Source organism: Acinonyx jubatus, chromosome A1, assembly GCF_027475565.1.
Source record: "Acinonyx jubatus isolate Ajub_Pintada_27869175 chromosome A1, VMU_Ajub_asm_v1.0, whole genome shotgun sequence".
Taxonomy (NCBI): Eukaryota; Metazoa; Chordata; class Mammalia; order Carnivora; family Felidae; genus Acinonyx; species Acinonyx jubatus.
The window spans coordinates 217,208,132-217,222,179 of NC_069380.1; positions in this window are offsets into that span (position 1 = coordinate 217,208,132).

Consider the following 14,048-nt stretch of genomic DNA (forward strand, 5'->3'; position numbering starts at 1 on the left):
CAAGTCCTAATTGGAGAAGTTAGTTATGTCAAAAGGAGATACACATTTATTATGTGTATAATATTGGTCATTCATTGTATTAGTAAAGATTAAACATTGTTATGTTTAATCTGAATACTGACTCTGTGGGCTGCTTGGGTGTCTCAGATGGTTGAGAAACTGACTCTTGATTTCAGCTCAGGTCATGATACCAAGGTCATGGGATAGAGCCCCATGTCAGGCTCCGTGCTGAGCATGTAGCCTCTTGGGATTCTCTGTCTCTCTCACTCTGCCCCTCTCCCCTGCTCATGCTCTCTCTCTAAAATATAATATATAAATGTATATATTATACATACATGTAATATACATATTATATTATAATATATATTATAAATACATGTATACATACATACATGTATACATACATACAATATATATTATATATTATACATACATGTAATATATATATATACACACATATATATTGATCTATTGCCTCTGTGAGGTAGGAACTATTGCATTTTCTTCCCTCCCTCCCTTTCTCTTAGGCAAGAAGACACTTACATTCAAAATTCAGGGTTGATTCGTGACTGTGTCTGGTCAGAACCAATTCTGTCTTGGGTTTCAATAATGTTATAGTATAGGCATTATATTAAAATTATTTCAATAAAATCATTATTCCTGCTTTTTATGGACTTATATTCTTTTTTTAATTTTTTAATTTTTAATTTTATTTTTGTGAGAGAGACAGAGCACAAGCAGGGAAGGGACACAGAAAGAGGGAGACACAGGATCCGAAGCAGGATCCAGGCTCTGAGCTGTCAGTACAGAGCCCGACTTGGGGCTTGAACTCATGAACCGTGAGATCATGACCTGAGACGAAGTTGGATGCTTAACTAACTGAGCCACCCAGGAGCCCCTATGGATTTTTATTCTTATAGTACATAATAATAGTACACAGTAATATAAAGAAAAAAATTGAAAATAAGAATTTTCAACAGAATATTCAAAAACTTTTTTTTTTTAATCAGGACTTTTATGTGTTAACCTTTACATATTTGTTAAAGTGACAGTTAGTGATAGGACCTCATTTGGTTTCAATTTTAAACACTCTTAGCTCCAAAATTTGCACTGGAAATGTTGACATATCCATGCACTTATACAATGAAAACTCCAAATAAACATTTTTGGTTTTATTGACTATAAGGTTGTTGTCTTTAAGTAGATCAGTTTGGTGCCTAAGAGTAGATAATACAAATAAATTTGTGACATGTAATTCCCTCAGTAGCATTATTCTGGAATATAGCCGAATGGTTTTTACAATGTAGATGTTTCATTTATTTTATTTGTTGGTAGTTAGTGCTTGTCAAAATGTTTTGCACTGTCCTGTTTTCACATATAATTTCAGTTCCACTTTTATCCATTATATATGGTGATTGTTTAGAGTAAAAAACTCTGTGCCTCTTTTAGTCACTTGGCTTTTCCTCAGGTAGTGGCATATGTATGTGGGAGGACACTTGCTATGTAAAATGAATACAATCAATCATACCACATTCCCTAAAAGCAGTCTCGTGATCACATGGGAGGGTCTGGGGCAAAGAGACAAGAATATCAAATAAGGATGCAAACTTTAATTTAAAATTGTTCTGCAGGTGAAGAATCGAGTTGAATTCTCTTGAGAATATGCTAGATCACTAAACTGTATAATAAAATAGCAAGAAAGTCATAAGTAGAATCAGAAGGATATAGAGGTAGGACATCCTTAGATTTTAAAATATTTTTTTGCATATTCACTCATCCATTTGTTCATTCATTCTTTAACACCCCCATAATTCACTACATATGTATTGAGCTGCTATTGTACTCAATTAACTATAGAAGGTCCTGAAAATTCAAAGACTAAAATAATTTTTTTCACTTCTTATGACATTCAGAAATAGGCTACAAAATAAATTTGCCTTGCAGAAATAGTCTACAACATGCTAAAGGGTACATAATAAAATGGAGTTAGGTATGAGACTATATATAACAACAGAACAAAGATGTATCATATTTCCACCTAGAGAGGTCTTGGGTGATGTGGAGAGGGAAAGAAGGAAGAGGGGAGACTAAGGAGATTTCAAATAGAAATGGTACTTATACTGTGTCTCAAGGAACAGAGCAGGGGTTTGTATATAGATGTCTAGGCAGAGGATGCTGTCAAGCACAGAAACGTGTGATGCATGACATGACTTATTTACTGTGCATTGTCTTTGGATCTGGGAATATAACGATGTATGATGATTTTGTGGTTCTGTTGTTATGAAGCATATAGTCAGTAGTAATTGTGCCAGATAATCTCCATTCTGCCAGATCCATCATCCATCTTTTCTTCTCCATTCTGTGGTCTGCAAAGATTATTTCTGTGGGTTTCATCATTCTGGCACCCCTACCCTCTGGCTTGTAATTAATGTTTGGTTAAAGAGAAGTCCGGGGAGGAGACTGGCATGTAGATTAAATGGAAGATCAAGGCATTTATGGCCCACATCCCAACCCCTGATCCTTCTGTACCTATAGAATTTTTGTCAGAGACTACATGGCTCAAGTGGCAGCCGGGGCCACCATAGCTCACATCACCACTTTGCCTGGATTGCATTCCTCGAGCTGGGAACAGGCCCCAGAATATTGTAGACATTCAGATATATTTACTAGAAGAAAACAAGATGAATCTTTTCACATAAAGGTAAGATCATAGTAATTCTGATCAAAGTGTTCAAATACTACCCATTTCATTCAGGGTAAAGCTCAAAATCTTCATCATGATCAATAGGCCTTACAGTATGCCCCTCCTTCCCCTCTCTGGCCCCAACAACACATATCACTACATCTGGACTATACCCTGTTCACCTCTCTCCTTATTTCTCCAGTCTTACTGTGTTCCGCTTGCTATACTATTCATGCTTTAGGATCTTCGCATATAATATTCCCCTTTTTTGAAAAGCTCATCTTATTTCTCCAAAGCTTAATCCCACTCTTCTTTAAGGTCTCTGCCTACCCCAGTGCAACCTCTCCAGAGAGACCTCCCCTGACCATTATATGTTACTCTGCTCTATTCGTCTCTATAGCACTTACTGACAAATTATTTATCTGTATACTAATTCGTTAGAATTCATTCTATCCTCTCTGACTAGAAGATATATGGAGGAGAAATATTTGTTTTTGTTTTCCCATTAGATAATCATTATTAATATTTATTGAAAGAATAAGTGAGTGAATAAAATTCCCTTTATTTATTGAATATTGTGTAGTATATTAGAGTCAATGTATAACTTATTTTCTAAATAATATTATTTGTTCTAATGATATAGTAAGAAAATATTTCTGTATACCAAAATCATACCCTTTGTGTTATTTCATGGTTTTTTGTTTGTTTGTTTTTCGTTGTTGTTGTTGTTTTTTAAGAAACAGTGCAAGCAGAGGCGAGGGGCAGAGGGAGAGAGAGAATTTTAAGCAGGCTCCAATGCCCATGGCAGAGCCCAACATGGGGCTCAATCTCAGGACTGTGAGACCATGACCTGAGCCAAAAACAAGACTCGGACACTTAACCAACAGAGCCACTCAGATGCCCCTCTGTGCCCTATCTTAAACACAACTTGTAACTTTTGAGATCAATTTTATGTGTATTATAGAATATATTTCAGTAGTTCTATAAATGAGACTCCATGTTGATTGTCTTCCTTTTTTTCCCCTAAACTCTTCTTTATATTAACACTGAAATAAGGACACGGCTAGTAGAATTATAAAGCAAGAGTTGCCTTTCCTTCCTTGACCATTTACTCTTTAAAAACAAAAAGAAACAACATAAAACATTTTAAAGATAAAATATCATTTATGTTTGCCTATATATTTACCATTTCTAGCATTCTTAATCTTGCGTATAGATTAACATTTCCATCATTTTCCCTCTGCCATCAGGAATTCCTCTGATATCTCTTTTAGTGCATGTATGCTGCTCATCTATTTTGTCTTTGTTTTTGAATGATATTTTCATAAGCATTCTAGGCTGGGAACTTTTTGTCTTTCGGTATTTTAAGAAGTACTTCTACTCTCTTCTGTCTTACCTTGTTTCCAAGTTGAAGTTTTCTTTCATCCCTTCCCTCTCTCTATATCTAATATGTCCTTTGTTTTTTTTCCTCTGCCTGCTTGCAAGATTTTCTTGCTAACACTGACTTTTAGCAATTTGTTGATGACATTCCTTGTTGAAATCTTCTTCATGGTTCTTGTGGTTAGGGTTTATTGAACATTTTGGATAGGTGGGTTTGTAGTTTCATGAAGTTTTAAATGTCTGGCTATTAAGTTTCAAATATTTTTCTCCCCACCCCTTTCTTTCAGACTTTCCATTACACAGATATTTGACCACTTCAATTTGTCCCACAGTTAACTGATGGTTGATTAATTTACTTTTTAGCTTTTTCTCTATCATTGATTCAGACAGCTTCTTCTGATAGGTCTTTCAGTTCAGTATCTGATATTAATCCCACCTAGGGTATTTTTCACCTCACATATTGTATTATTTATTTCTAGGTGTTCAATTTGGTCTCTTTTATATCTTGCATAGCTCTTCTTGCTGATTTTTTTCTCTTTACTTTCTCACACATATGAAATGTGTTGGTTGAATAATCTTGTCTAATAATTCTGTCATTTCTAGGTTTGTTCCTACGGATTGACTTTTCCCATCAACATGTGTCATATTTCCCAAATTCCTTGCATGCCTGGCAATTTTGATTGGATGGTAGACATATATTTCAACTTTTGGAGGCAGAATATTTTTGTATTCCTATAAATCCTATGGTTTTGTTCTGAGATGCGATAAATCACATGGAAGAAATTTGATCTTTTCAAGATCTGCTTTTAAACGTTGATGGGCAAGAGCACAGCAAACTTGATCTAAGTCTAAAGTTGTTCACCTCTGTAGTAATAGACAGGTCACTCCAAACTTCCCACCCTGATTCACAGCTCCATCTTCTTAACTCAGGAATACCAGTAGGGTTGGTTTCAAAAATCTTTCTTTTGACTTAGTCTGAAAACTCTTTTTGAGAAATAGGCTTGAACAATCACAGAGCTCACCTATTTTATTTCCACTGTCTCAGGGATCACCATTCTGCACTGCTTCATCTGCAATGTCTGATAACTGTTATCTCACATGTCTTTCAATTTCTTTGTTTCAATGGCAGGGGAGATCCCTTACCTATTACGCTGTCTTGGATGCAATTGGAAAAATTGGAGAACAAACAAATTATAACTGCATGGAAGAAAATGATTTCACAATAAAAGGGAAAATTTCACAAATAAAATATTAAAATCTTAACATTGAACCTCATAAATATGCACTCTTAAAATACATGACGCACATACAGAGAGAAAGAGAATTTTAAAATCTCAGAAATCAATGGGTTTAGTTCATAAAGTTTAGTAGAGGTGATGTAAGCTTTGAACAAATATAAATAAGTATGATCTTTTTGATATTACATTCCTTTGTAGTCACATGTTTGGGAACAGACATTTTCCCACTTTCAAGCAATATTACCAATTCAATTAAATTAAATTAGTAAGCTACAAAGGAAAACTCAAGAAACTAAAAGTATATATGTATTTTTCCTATGAACTGTACATCTATAAAACTATAACAAAAAAAGTGAACAATAGATGACATTTTATAAAAATTATACCATAATACATTACCAATCATGGATAGAGAAAAAGGGAAAAAAATTGTGGTGGTGGGGAGTAATTTTTTTAGAATAAAATGACAAAACATTCTAAAAATCAAAACATGTACTGTTTTTCCTGTTTCTCTTTAGATTTCAAATTTTATTACTTTGTTCTTTAATCAATGTGAGTTGACTCTTTAAAATTGTATTTACTGTCAGGATATACATTTATTTAGTTTTAAAAATATAATTATCTAACTGTCACAGAACCACTTCAATGATAAATTGTATTACCATTTTTGGCATAAAATTGCATCATTAAAAAAAATCGAAAACAAGTAAACAAGGATCCAGATCCAAGAACAGGGTTAAAAGTGGCCTGAGCAAAATAGAAATTTATTTGAATTTCCAGGTCTTACTTAATGAGCCTACTCATCATACCAATTGCTATTCTCCAGTGTATATTCATTAAAAAAAAAAAGAGAGATGTGAAATTAAGCTTGTTCATATATATTTGAAATATTAAAATACGAATCTCACAGAATATAGTCTTCATAAAAGAATTATAATTTTGTAAGCTATTTAGATTATTTCAATTTGTTTGGATTTGATTTTCTGAAAGCATATTAGCAATTAAATTGATTTTACAGTTGGACAAGAACATAAGTACAAGATAAGTAGGATATCACTGCATTTCTTTAAAAACATTGAATAATAATTATGTTGTAAGCTTTACTAACTTCTTAGCTTAATTATGCTGTATTTTCTATAATAGGATGATAATACTAAACAACCATCAGTAGGGAATGTGCTTTGAGCTGTTTTCTTCCAGTAATTAGTAAGGTGATTGAATATCCACTAAATAAAGTGGGAGAATTTGTAAAGACCACTTGGGAGAATGTGTGCATTAAACAAGCATAGTCTTTCTATAATCACTATGCTTTAAACCTAATTAAACTCAAGAGAATCCAATTAAATGAAGGGGGAACAATAAAGCAATAAAATGATTTGAGGATAAGTTTGATACTTGTAATCCAAAATTCTTTAAGAGTTAAACCCTATGATTAAAGTTTTAGGAAGAGGTAAATGGACTACTTGTATCTGGCAAAATGAATTTCAAATTGAATTGCAAATTCCACTACTAGATGAAATCATTAAACACAACTTTGAAAAATAATATTGATTTAAAAACTGTGTTTGGCTTTGCTGGTTCAAGGATACTCAGACTGTTTGTCCTTTTCTGACATGAGTGTATAAAATATATATTTTATAAAAACTTTTGAGATCTGATATAGTAACTTAAAAATTCAAACAAGGTAATTTTTAATGAGACCATTAAAGCATATATAACAACATTTAGAATTATTTAAATTAGACAATGTGTGGGGAAGATGGCAATGGAGTAGAAGGACCCTAGGCTCACCTCGTGCCTGGAGTACAACTAGATAACTATCAAATCATCCTAAATACCCCAGAAATTGACCTGAAGCCTGGCAAAACAAACTCCACAACTAAAGGTAAAGAAGAGGCCACATCAAAGAAGGTAGGAAGTGTGGAGACACAGTTTGGAAGAGAAATGGATTGTGGCCACTGTTGTGGGGAGAGAGCTGTGATCCCAGAGAAAGATTAGAGACAGACTAGCACACAGGAGAGCACATGGGGAAAATGAAAGTGAGAGGGGCCGAATTTCATGAGCTCTTGAAACCAGCAGGGTATAAAACCTGAAAGTCAGGTTTTTAAAAAGTTTTAAAAGTCAATGGGCTTGGCTAGAATAGAGCCCAGAGAGCATTGTGCTGTTCTTGGAGAGAAGGCAGGCAAATAACTGTGGACGTACAGCTGGAAACAGTGGTCTGAAGAGTGCCTGGGACACACAGTGGGGAGGTTATTTGCTCATCTCAGAGTGCATCCCAGAGGGATAGCCATCACAGAGAGTCCCCCACTGGGAACAAAAGAACTGGCTAGCACCATTTCTTTCCCTACCCCTCAGCATAAGTATATGCCCATCCATGGGAAGAGCGCAGAATTAACACTTGCTACCTAACTTATTTACACCAAGCCCCACCCCCATGTTTCTGTGGAACCCGTGCTCCCAGTCATGCTTGCTTCAGTCCCAGTGATGTGGGCCCCCTCCCCAAAAAGACTAGTGCAAACCCCTGCTCATACCACATGCCCTGGCAGCAGAGTTCTGCAGAGTCTTGGTTTCAGTGGCAGTGGTGGCAGGTCTCATTTCACAAATAGACTGGAGCACACCTAGTTAAAATGCACTACATTCAGGTCAGGAACAAAACACTGCCCACAACAGGCAAAGAGAGCCTCTGCAGATGACTGGCCTGAAGGATAGAGTAGCCAGGATAAAACAGCAGAGCACACAGCACACATTAGAGATGCTCCTGGAAGCACCAGGCCCTGGGAAACAGGGGACACTACATGGAAGTGCATGGAAGGGTCCATTGCCCTCAAAATGAGGAGACATGGTTGGTTTTCCTAACATACAGAAACAGGCACAGAGACCTAGGCAAAATGAGAAGACAAAGAAATTTATCCAAAATGAAAGAACAGGACAAGGCTATGGTCAAAGATCTGTGTGAAACAGATATAAGTAACATGTCTGAGAGAGAATTTAAATTAATGATTATAAGGATACTCACTAGACTTGAGCGAAGAGTGCAAGATATGAGTGAGAGATAGCAGTAACACTGCAGAGATAAAGGGCTCAATAAATGAAATGAGAAACCTGCTTGGTAGAACGAGTGGCAGGTTGGAAGAAACAGGACAAATCAGTGATCTAGAAGACAGAGTAATGGAAAGTGAGTTAGCTGAACAAAAGAAAGAGAAAAAGAAGAATGCAAAATGAGAAAAGACAAGAAACCCAGTGACTCCATCAAACATAATAACATACATTTTACAGGAATCCCAGAAGAAGAGAGAAAATGGGGCAGAAAATTAAAGAAGAGCTGAAAACTTTCCCAATCCGGGGAAGGAAACATTTATCCAAAATCAGGAGACACAGAGAACTCCCATCAAAGTCAACAAAACAAATCCACACCTAAGTAAAAGAGTAAAAGAGACTGTAAGTAAAAGAGACAACCAACCCAATGATTTTACAAGTGCGTGTGGATTACCTCTAATTTATGTTTTTCATTTGGACTACTAATTCACTCAGTAATTTCATAAAAAGACAGTTTCATCAAGAAAAATGTTAAGATTTTGAGTTCAAAGTGACAACACACACAAATTGTATACAGATTTTCCTCATCATCCTAAAACAAAGCATTAAAAGAGAAACATTTGTTCCATATTTGATGAAAATTAGAGATGTCTCTTTTTCCAAATCATTCTACATGAAGATAAAAAATGGAGGGAAGGAGAAAGAACAAATAACAATGAGATGAGGAAGGTAAAACGTGTGTGTGTGTATAAAATGGTTTATACCATGGAACTAAGTAATATTTCAGGAACCAGAGGCATCGTGCACACAAGAAAATGAAGATAAGGAGAGCGTGGTGATGGGAAAGAACAGTTTTAAAAAGCAAAAAGTCTGACTTTTATATTCACGCTTAACGCTTACACTACAAGTAAGGAAAAGCTCCTCTACTAAGGAAGAGAGAAGGCTCTGAGGATGACGGTGATAATGCGCCATGAGGAAAACAGGAATGAGGTTCCTTTCACATTTGAGGAAACAAGTTTTCTTATCCACATAAGGCCCTACCTTCACAGGCACGATATTGGAGGATATTTTAATGAATGATCTAAATTGCTCAAGAGAAAAGATCAATAAGTAATGATAACTCCACTTTAATTATAAAGCGTAAAATGTAGTATTCTGGCTCTCTTCTCCAAGAATTATAAACCACATTCCTCAGATTCCCTTGTAAATAAGTTTCTGGATTAAAATGTAACCTCACAATTTACTAAATTTTGCAAAGTAGAAATAGGGTGAAATTATCTTCCTGGTGCTGATAGGCAATGCTAGTTAAAAAATAAGATTGTTGGGAAAGTTCATGGCATCCTGATCCAGGGGCACAGTGTCTAATCACCATCACCACAGATGTGCAAATTTCTTGTAATAGCAGCAGTGACTTCTTGACCTATATTGCAAGTATCATCATGTGCCCTTGAACCAAACAGTCGAAAATATCAGCGTGCCTTTTTCTCCATTAGACCCTCAACCAAAACTTCAACTACTAATCCCTTCTGAAATCCCTTCCCACTTTAAGTTTATATAACCTGCATCGAACCTAACTGATAGAATCATTAAATTCATTAAATATCTTACATTGAAGACCAGCCAGTATACCATTAGCTCTCCCAAACATTCAGTAGCATGTGCAGGCGTGTGCCCGCGCACGCGCGCGCGCGCGCGCACACACACACACACACACACACACACACACACACACACACTGATACATTTGGCAGAAATTCTAATCAGTTCTTTTGTGCTTCACAATGTAATATGAATCAAAAATCAGGGGACTCATAGCATCTGAGCTAAAATTGTCATAATGGTAAGAAAAATGCTCTATTACAATTGAATCAAGAGAAAAAATATTTAGACATATGGAAGCAAATACAACTGAAAATACTTGTATGTACCAGTCAAAGTATTTGATTCTGGAGGCAGATGAAATAACAGGGACATTGGAAGGTTTATTTGAAATTTTCAACAATATTTGAATTTTTAGATTATTTTCCTTAAGTGTTAGATTAAAAACATGAAAAAGGAAATAGAGTAATATTGAAATGAGTACACAGAATTATAACAGCAAAACTTATCCTATTTAAATTCATGTAGGGGCGCCTGGGTGGCTCAGTTGGTTGAGCGTCTGACTTCAGCTTGGGTCATGATCTCACCGTTCTTGAGTTCAAGCCCCACATCAGGCTCTGTGCTGTCAGCTCAGAGCCTGGAGCCTGGAGCCTGTTTCAGATTCTGTCTCCTTCACTCTCTCTCTGCCCCTCCCCTACTTGCGCTCTGTCTCTCTCCGTCTCTCAAAAATAAAAACTTCAAAAAATTTTTTAAATAAATAAATTCATGTATATTATTGTGCACTCAATTTATAGATAGTAGTTCATTGAGAAACTACTAACAGTAGTAAATTTCTCAATATATTTTCAATACAAACATGCTATTATATTAATTTCATTTATAGTATGTATAGAGTTATAAAGTGATTACTTTCTAATATATTACTATTTGGTCAAAATTATACGTAATATAGTAAAAACCATTATGGTAGGTGTTTCAATTCTAGACTTAATGATATGATAGTGGATTTTATATAAAAAAGAAGTCAAATATATGAAATGTTACAAGCAACAACTTTTTAAAGAACTTACCCTTTTTATAATTTCCAGTATGTGGCTTTGACGTTCCATACTATTTTAGAAACTAAAAGAATCAAAATGAAAGGGTTTAAAATTGAAAGGAGAAGAGTGGTAGTTTATTGATTTTCATTTTAAATAAAAACCTTGAGTCCTAAAGGCATCAACCAATTCCCTTTGTCCATCTTCTTTTGAGTTTCAGACACAGTAATTGGAAAAAGTTTGTGCCTATTTGGGATACTAACAAAAAGATACATACCTCTCAATTTTTAAAATGAAACTTCCTCTACTTTTTAAGATGTGTGATTACAGATAACAAAAACGCCATTTATCTACCCATATGACTCGAATCATAATTGACTAAATAATAATTGACTATCTATTGCCAGTTACATAAAATATCTCTTTCATTTATTGAAGATTTCTGTGTTCTAGGCTATAAAGGCATTGATTTGTTTTATGTTTGTTTCTAAATTGATGTTTCATTGCTTGGATATAGGAAATCTATTATTTTTGAAATATGTAATAATCTGTGCTGATAAGTAGAATAAGTGACTTACATAAACCACATTAATTTGTGTAAACTCTAGAAGCCCATGAAATACAGCTTTAGGACAATTAACATCTCTTCATTCTTCAAGGCATTCAGGATGCCACAGCTTGAAAATTTTTGAATTAACATTAGGAAAGTAAAAAAGTATGCTATGTGTTTAGATGTGAAGAAGATAAATATAATCATGGCATCTGGATGCTGGTGGGAAATCATCCCACTGTGACTCTTGACTGAGAATAATTGACTGAATGAGTGGATCTGGGGACGTGCAATAGATTAAATTCCTGGGGATGGGTGAACTTTGTAACCTTATCATTGGTGACTGTTTTTTGTAAAGAAAGTCTAAATGTCAGAAAAGTTAGCTGCAAAATCTATGATGGTGTAAAAATAAAAATGGTGTAAAAATAATAATATTTTAGTGTTGTTTTAATTGGTCAAGTTTCTCACAAAAAAGAGGTTAGAGTGGGAGAGAGCCAAAGCATAAGAGACTCTTAAAAACTGAGTACAAACTGAGGGTTGATGGGGGGGTGGGAGGGAGGGGCAAGTGGGTGGTGGGCTTTGAGGAGGGCACCTGTTGGGATGAGCACTGGGTGTTGTATGGAAACCAATTTGACAATAAATTTCATATGTTTAAAAAATAATAATAATATTGGTGAAACTATGCAGTTTCATTCTCTCAATATTTTTATTTAAAACATTTAAAATTTTTTTTACAAAATAAGTAACTATTAAAAATTAAGTGTAAATTTGATGCTGAGAGTTTACACTAGTTGTTAAAAATGTTAATGTCCTTATATATTTTAAATGACTAAGTTCTTATTTGTAACATTCTGGTATCAAGGTAATGATAATCCCGTTAATCTTAAAAGAGTTGACCTCATTTTAATACTATTTCAGCAACTCTATCAAATATGTTCATAAAATTTGGCAGAGATTATCTGGTAATAGGGCATGGAGAGACTGAGTATTTACTCTTGCAGAAAACAATTAAAATTCACAAAGAAATTGATAACATATTTGAAGGGCCTAAAACATGAGCAGAGTAAAGGCAAAACTTTAAAAGAATTTATAATGTGTATCAGGTAAGAACTGTAAATTGTATGATCATGTCTGGGATCTTCCCAGATTCCCCTCATGTGTAAATCTGTAGCCTTACAAGGTCTGGGGAAGATAATAGATTTTAGAACAGCTGAGCCACTGGAAATTTAACATTCTTGAAGCGAGAGAGCTACAGATGTTGGAAATCTGAAATTTAAGTATAAACTCTATTCCAATCTCTGGCTGATTGTTAAATTTTGTGTGCCATGGGAGAACCCAAGGAGCCTGGTGAAAACCAGCAACCCACACACATCTCAGGTGGCAGAATGTGAAAGCCTTCCTGGATTGAGATGGCAAATAACTGTTCTTGGTTCTTAAAGGACATGAAAATACAGGGAGGACACAACAACAAGAGAACTACAGAAAGACTAAGTCCAAAAGTCTTGAAGCTGTACAAATTTTAATTTACTGGAGGCTAAGGAGTGGCAAGGGAGACACCCACATAAAGAGGTAAAATTAGTTAGGTAAGGACAAGTATTATATCCCACACATGGCAGAGGAAACAGATTTTATAGTTTGAGATCATTCGGGGCACTTTCTAGTATCGCAATTCACAGAAAACAAGTCATGGTTATTGATGTGTTATCCACAATGTCAAGTCCTCAACCAGAAAATAATAGACATGAAAAGACACAGGAGATTATCACTTGTAATCAGGAAAGAAAGCAGTCAGTGACTCCATGTGCCCCCAGATTTTGGGTTTCACAGATAAATATAAAATATTGATGAAGATATCATATGAGTAGAGCTATGAAAGTTTGTATTAGTTTCTTACTGTTGCTGTAACAAATTACTCCAAACTCAGTAACTTAAAACAATACAAATTTATTGTTTTATTGTTGTGGGATTACTAATCTGAAATTAGGTTACTGGGATAAAGTCAGGATGTCAGGAGACTTGGTTCCTCTGCATGCATCAGGCAAATTCTTTTCTCACTTCTTCCACTTCTAGAGGCTGTCAGGATTCTGTGGCTCCTGGCCATATCACTCAAATCTCTGCTCCTGATTTCACATCGCCTTCTCCTTTAATATGTCAAATCTCCCTTACTTATCTTCTATAAGGACACTGGTGGTTATAATTAGGGCCTACACAGGTAATTCAGGAAATTCTCCATCTCAAAATACTCAGTTAAATCACATATGCAAATTCCTTTTAGCCATGTGATATAATATTCTTAGGTTCTGAGGATTAGTACATGGACATCTTAGGGGGCAGTTACACAATTTATCACCAAAGCATGGGGGAAATATAAATACCAAATGAAAATTCTAGAGCTGGAAATGAAAAGTGTTCTTTCATAGTAGTTGGTGTTACCATATGTAACACACCAACTTCCATCATCATTCCTTGTGACACAGAGTTTTATACAAATGATCAGCTTCACATCTCACTCATGAATTGTTTAA